This window comes from Molossus molossus, unplaced genomic scaffold, assembly GCF_014108415.1.
Source record: "Molossus molossus isolate mMolMol1 unplaced genomic scaffold, mMolMol1.p scaffold_m16_p_10, whole genome shotgun sequence".
NCBI classification, from domain to species: domain Eukaryota; kingdom Metazoa; phylum Chordata; class Mammalia; order Chiroptera; family Molossidae; genus Molossus; species Molossus molossus.
Genome location: NW_023425345.1, coordinates 23184583 through 23190768, shown reverse-complemented (window position 1 = coordinate 23190768; position 6186 = coordinate 23184583). Strand labels below are relative to the sequence as shown.

General features: G+C 41.3%; 1 pseudogene; it reads left to right on the top strand.

Annotated features, from left to right (window-relative positions):
- The first annotated feature begins 306 nt into the window (after positions 1 to 306).
- Positions 307 to 5822, top strand: LOC118623329 (annotated as a pseudogene).
- The last annotated feature ends 364 nt before the right edge of the window (positions 5823 to 6186 follow it).

The following is a 6186-nucleotide window of genomic DNA, read 5'->3' as shown; positions in this document are numbered from 1 at the left end:
GCCACCACTCCTGATCAGCCTCTGCTAATGCTACTGGGGATAGGTCTCCGCTGCCGATCTGTGCTGCGCTGCCTGGAGATGGATGTCCAATCCTGAGCCCCTGCTGCTGGGGGTGTGTCTCAGCTCCCAAGCCTCAGCTGCTGTTGGAGGTTGAGGTCCACTCCCACCCAGTCACTGCTGCTGTGGAGGAAGGTGCTGGGCTCCCAAGCTGGTGCTAGTGTTGGTGGGGGTTTATCTCAGCTCCCAAGCCTCCGCTACCATTGCGGGAGGGGCTTGGCTCCCGTCCAGTCACTGTTGCTGTGGGGGATGGTGCACAGTTCCGATCAGGCTTCTGCTGTGGGGAATGATGCTCAGCTTCCTGCTGGTTGTGGCTACTGCAGCAGGCACCTCAATAGCATTGCTACTGTGTGCCTGTCCGCGTTGGCACAGTGGGGTCCATTGGTGCGGTGGTGCAAGGCACTCTGATGGACTCAGGTCGCTCGGCCTTAGGTGCTCCTCGCTGCCTCCTCCCAGGAAAAACCAGGGATCTTCCAAAATGGCGGGGCTTCCCGGCTGCTCAGGGAGAAGCACCCTGAGGAGCTTCTTACCATGGTAGCCAGCTGCTTTCCGTCCACAGCACAAGAACCCTCTGCCCCACGTTTCTGCACTGTTCAAGGTTGCTCATCCACACTCATGTCCACTCACACTCTCACACCCACTCATACTCTCACACTCACCCTCACTCCGGATCTGGCTGCCTCCATCTTCAGAATTCTTTTCTAGATGAGTCTCATTTTTTTAAAATTCTCACCCAAGGACAGAGTGGGAGGAAGAGAAAGAGAGAGAGAGAGAGAGAGAGAGACATCGATGTGAGAGAGACACATCAACTGGTTACCTCCTGCACAACCCCAACCAGGGCTGGGGACAGAACCACAATCAAGGTAAGTGCCCTTGACTGGAATCAAACCCAAGACTCTTTGGTCCTCAGGCTGACACTCTAACCACTGAGCAAAACCAACCAGGACTCCACTTCTATCTTATAAGGCCACACCCCTAAATGGGACTACAAAGTGAAATCTACTTTTAGCTGTCATACATTTCATATTCAGTGATAAAACTTTTCTTTGTACCTCTCCACTATATGATCACATGGAAACCTTTCCAACACCTCCCTCTCCTACCCCAATGCTAGATACACGGTTGAGATGAAGAAAGAAAATTAACACAGAAATATACCATGGGCGTCTGAGCCATCTGCTCATGCAGTTTACTGTACCTTTTAGGAATTGCTCAGGCCTAGTCTCCAATATGACCCTTTTGTGTTTATGACAGAATACTGCTGTACATTTAAAATTTTAGGATCTATTGGGTTAAATTGGTCACATGTGTGTACAAATATCATACTTGCTGGTGTACAAATATTATACCAAAAATATAGAATGTTTACTGCTTATTCTTCACCAGATACAATAAACAAATGTCATCAATGTAATAAATTTATTCTATATAGTAGAGACTAAGCTACATCATGTTCTGAGACATGTCAAGATGATCTAGTTCTCACTAAGATATCTTATGGAGGAGATCAGGAGAACTGACAGATACTTGGACAAAACAGTAAAGAAATACTTTTATGAAATTTCATGAAAAGACACTCTACAAATGGTAGAAAGTATCTGTAATATATATAACTGACAAAAGTATTCTTTCCATATTATTTATACATTATGTTATAACTCATATGCATACACAGAAATATAACTACATATATCTATATCTATCTATATCTAAATAGATATCTTATAACTCAAGAAGATAAGTAATCTTATAATAATTGGAAAACATTTATATAGTTCCAAAAATACATATATTAATTGACATAAGCATGTGAGAAAATGCTCAATAGATCATTAGAAATGTGCAAATTCAAACCGTATTTAGGTATCATCATGTACCTGAGTGGATAAAATTTAAGATTTACCATGTCAAGTACTGCTGTTGAGGTGGAACAACCAGAACTATTCTCCATCAACCTCTTTAGAAAAGATTATATGTTTATAAAATTAAACATACATTTCTTTCTTAAACATGGCTTAATTTAAATGTGATTTATATGTAAAAAACTGTACCTATTTAATGTGTGTAATTTGATAAGTTTGGACACATGCAAACAGCCATGATACCAACACCACAGTCAAGGTAATAGACATATCCATCCCCCCACAGATGACATGCTAATCACAAAAATGCGGAGACAAAAACTTATTTTCTATATAATCTAACAATTCTACTCCAAGGTAGTTCCTCAAAAGATTAGAAAATAAATGTCTACAAAAAGACTTTAACATAAATATTTATGATGGTTTTATTTATGATAACTAAATATTGCAAACAACCCAATAGGATAATGGATAAACAAGTCATTATATATCCACACAATAAAATATTACTCAGCATTAAAAAAGGAATGAACTATTGGTCTATGTAGAAAGATGGATGAAACTCAAAAACATTATGCTAAGCAAAAGACACCTGACTCTCAAGAATACAAACTATGTGGTTCCATTTATGTAAAATTCTAAAACCAGCAAAATTAATCTCCATTGATAGTAGGTTAATGGCTGCCTGATTACAAAGGTAGAGGGAGAAACTGCAAAGGTACATCAGGGAACATCTTGAGATGATGCAAATGTTTCATATTTCTAGTCAAATTTTTCTTTGACTATTTTTTGCTTAGCAACAAAACTAAATTTCACTCAACCATGATAGTGCAACTCTCTTAATTATGCATTCTTAGTAGTTAGTTTTATGAATAGAATATCTTGGTGATGACAAATAGAATATATTGCTTTTTCCCCAATAAACATTTAGCCTTCTTTCTGTCCCCAGATGGAAACAACAATTCTGTGATTTGTCCTTTCCTCCTGTACTCCACCTTGCATAATTTTGTTTTGGGTGATGACAAAATTGGCCACAGTTGTATATTTGGAGCCACCCAAAACAGAGTAATCCTGCACTTCTTATTCTGACATTTTCTTTCTTTTTATTCTTTTGTGCTCTACTTTCCTCTGTTCTCACTTTATTTTCACCTCTGAGTGTCCCAGTGAGAACAAATGCTGTTACTCTTGACGCAGCTTGTGGGACAGCAATGATTTCCTTTTTGTTTCCTCCGTTTTTCATACAATATATAATATTGAGGGGGAATATCAAATAATTTGAAAATTTTGATGAGGACAGATTTGAAAACAAAATTGTGTCCTGATAACCTAACACTAGCATAGCACTATCATCTTGACTCTTCATGACACCATTCTGAGTACTTTTTAACAACCTTTTTCTTTTTCTCTCCTTTTCCCTCTCTGTGTGTGCCTGTGCCTGCGTGCACGGGTGTTCACATGATGTATGAATGTGAAAGAGAAAGTCATGCTTGTTCTTGTTTCCGGGGCCAGTTTAAAGCATAGCTTTCTTTAAGATGGACTCTCTTAATACATGATAATTAAGTGAGCATGTCCTAAAGCATGCTTTATCTCCTATGGTTCTGGAAGAAGACTAGTTATTCACCACTCTTGGGAGGATTGAGAAACTCTCCACTTGAATATGTTTTCCAGTATGGTTTAGATGTGGATTCTCTATTGAGAGGTAAGAATATGTGAGTTCCAGCAGCCCTGGGAGAAGATGGTCTCCCCAGCAGTGCCGGGCTCCAGGAAAGCCTTCAGTATGTCCGTAGTCGGCAGTTTGCCCCTTTTGTGAGGCACCTGTCCAGATATATGGTATCTAAGGTCTCTGTGCCACTGCTCTTTATTCTGCTGCATCTAAACAGAGTAAAATGGAACAGGTAGAAAAGGAATGGTTGAGAGTAGCCCAAAGGAACAGAAAACCCTGCTTCAATTATGAATCCCTATGCAAAGTGTCCACTAAAGTGAAAAGTCTAAGTGACATGGCCTCAAAAGAGAGGTTGATGTTTGTTTTTTCCCTCACATCCAAAGTGATCAGTTTGCTTGCTGCAAGTGGTTGCTTGAACAATACCCTGGAGAAGTGTCTGCCTTTTCTACCAGAATGAGTGTCTACCGTGGAGAAGTGCCGTATAGGTCACCACCGCATCTCCTTTAGTTGAAGCCAATCTTTCTGAATTAAAAATGGTCCTGAAGCCCTGGCCAGTGTGGCTCAGCAGTTAGAGTGTCAGCCCTTGGACCAAAGAGTTGTGGGTTTGATTGCTGGTCAAGGGCAGGTACCTCGGTTGCAGCTCCATCCTTAGCCCTGGTCAGGGTGGTGTGGGTGGCAAGCAGTTGATGGTGTTTCTCTCACATTGATGTTTCTCTTTCCCTCTCCCCCTCCCTTTACTCTTTAAAAAACAAAACAAAACAGTAGAAAAAATATCTTAGGGGCTTGGGTGAAGATTAAAAAAAAAAAAAATCCTGAAGAGCTTCCTAAGTAAAAGCCAAATATTGAAATTGGAAGTTAAGATTGATCTGTCAATCGTGGGTGGAATTGTTGCAGAAGGAAATAGGATTCTTCCATGGTATGGCAGGAGAGCATTTAGGGGATACACACATAGGAAGATTTGAGGTAGAGTGGCAAGATTTATTGGAATGAAAAGAAAAGATTGCCCCCAGGCACACCCTGCCCTATGTCCCATCTACAACCAGGTGGCTCAGCTCCATCTTGCTACAGAAGCGGTCCAGCAGGCCCACACCTGTCCGCACCAAGCCCAGGAGGAGGGCCAGGACCCAGAACTGCTGTGCCATTAGCCCTGCACCCAAGGCTTCACTCGTCCAGCACAGCCTCTGTTCCCATCTGGCCTGGTCTGCTGCTAAAGAGAGAAGGTATATGGACCTTAGGCCTTTGTTAAGCTTTGATTATATTTCCTTGGGCTTGGGAGAGATCAGGCTTTCTTTCAAACTATCCAGTCCCTTTCCTGGATCTTCTAGGGTTTTGTGCCCTTATTTTATCCATTTTCCCCTCCTAGATTTTCCCAGGCTAATTTTGGCTCATAAGTCTTGTGCCCCATAGTTCTGCTTCATCGTCTGGCATCTACTGCACATGCCTCAGCAGAGGAATTTCCCCTTACTGCTTACCCCTACCCCCTGTTAATCTGGGGAACTGGCTGGTAGTTCCCTGGGAAGATTGAAAACCAGTACTTCCTTCCTACTATCCTTTGGCAGAGGGCGAAGCTGTTCCCTGAAGTATCTGTGAAATGGTTCCTTCCTAATTAGGCTTAATGTCTGATTCCTCCTTCTTTGTTAATTACCAACTAACTACCATAACAGAATAATTGTCCATACTGGGGAAAAGATGTTGATATGTCTGCAAAAACCAAGATTCAGAAGCGGAGCGATGTTATGCGGGAGGTTTTCTGAAAGTGCTGATTTTCTGTCAGTGAAAATTCTTGAACTTGGAGCAACAATAAAATGCTTCCTGAACAGAAAAAAAGAAAGAATATAGGAGTTCTTTATTATTCCCTTTTCAGTTTTTTTGTTTGATATTTTTACTGTAAGGACAGGAAATAGGCCTTTCTTTTCTTTGTTATGGGTTTTCCACTTAGTAATTAAACATGGAGATTGTTAGCTCCTCTTCCACCCCTTCCTCCAGGTAGTTTTAACAGCTTCAGACTGGTTAGCAAGAATTCCTCCTCCTCGTCACTCCTCCCCTTCAGACAAGACTCCCCTTCTCAGACTCTTTGTAACCCTTCAGACAGACTCTCCCTTTCACATTCTATATAACTCTGTACTCTAAGTATATTTTACAGGCCAGAGAAGATGCTGATAAAAGACACCTCCTTAGTACATCTGCCCGACTGTCTCCTTGAAAGCAAACAAACTGTACCTTCTCAAGGCAACCCCTGACATCTGCTCGACTTTGCCACAGTCCTCTTCCTGCCCCAATTGCTCTTTACTCCCTAAAGCCCCCAATAAAAATGCACTCTCTTTTTCTTCCCTGCCCTTGCATTGCCTGTCAAAGCATGGGTCCTTTCCCTACTATGGGGAAAGTAAAATAAACTTCTTTTTTCATCCTCTTCTCTCTGTTGTAAATTCTTTCTAAGTCCGTGTCACTAGCCAAACCCTAGCACTTCCTGTCTGGTTTTTTGTTTTTTTTTTTTCAAATTTTCTTTCACAATGAGTCAATGCATGACTCTGAATCAGTCATGTAAATACTTTCATTTTGACAAAAGTTTACTTTTTATTTTATAACAGTAGCGTGACTGTAGTT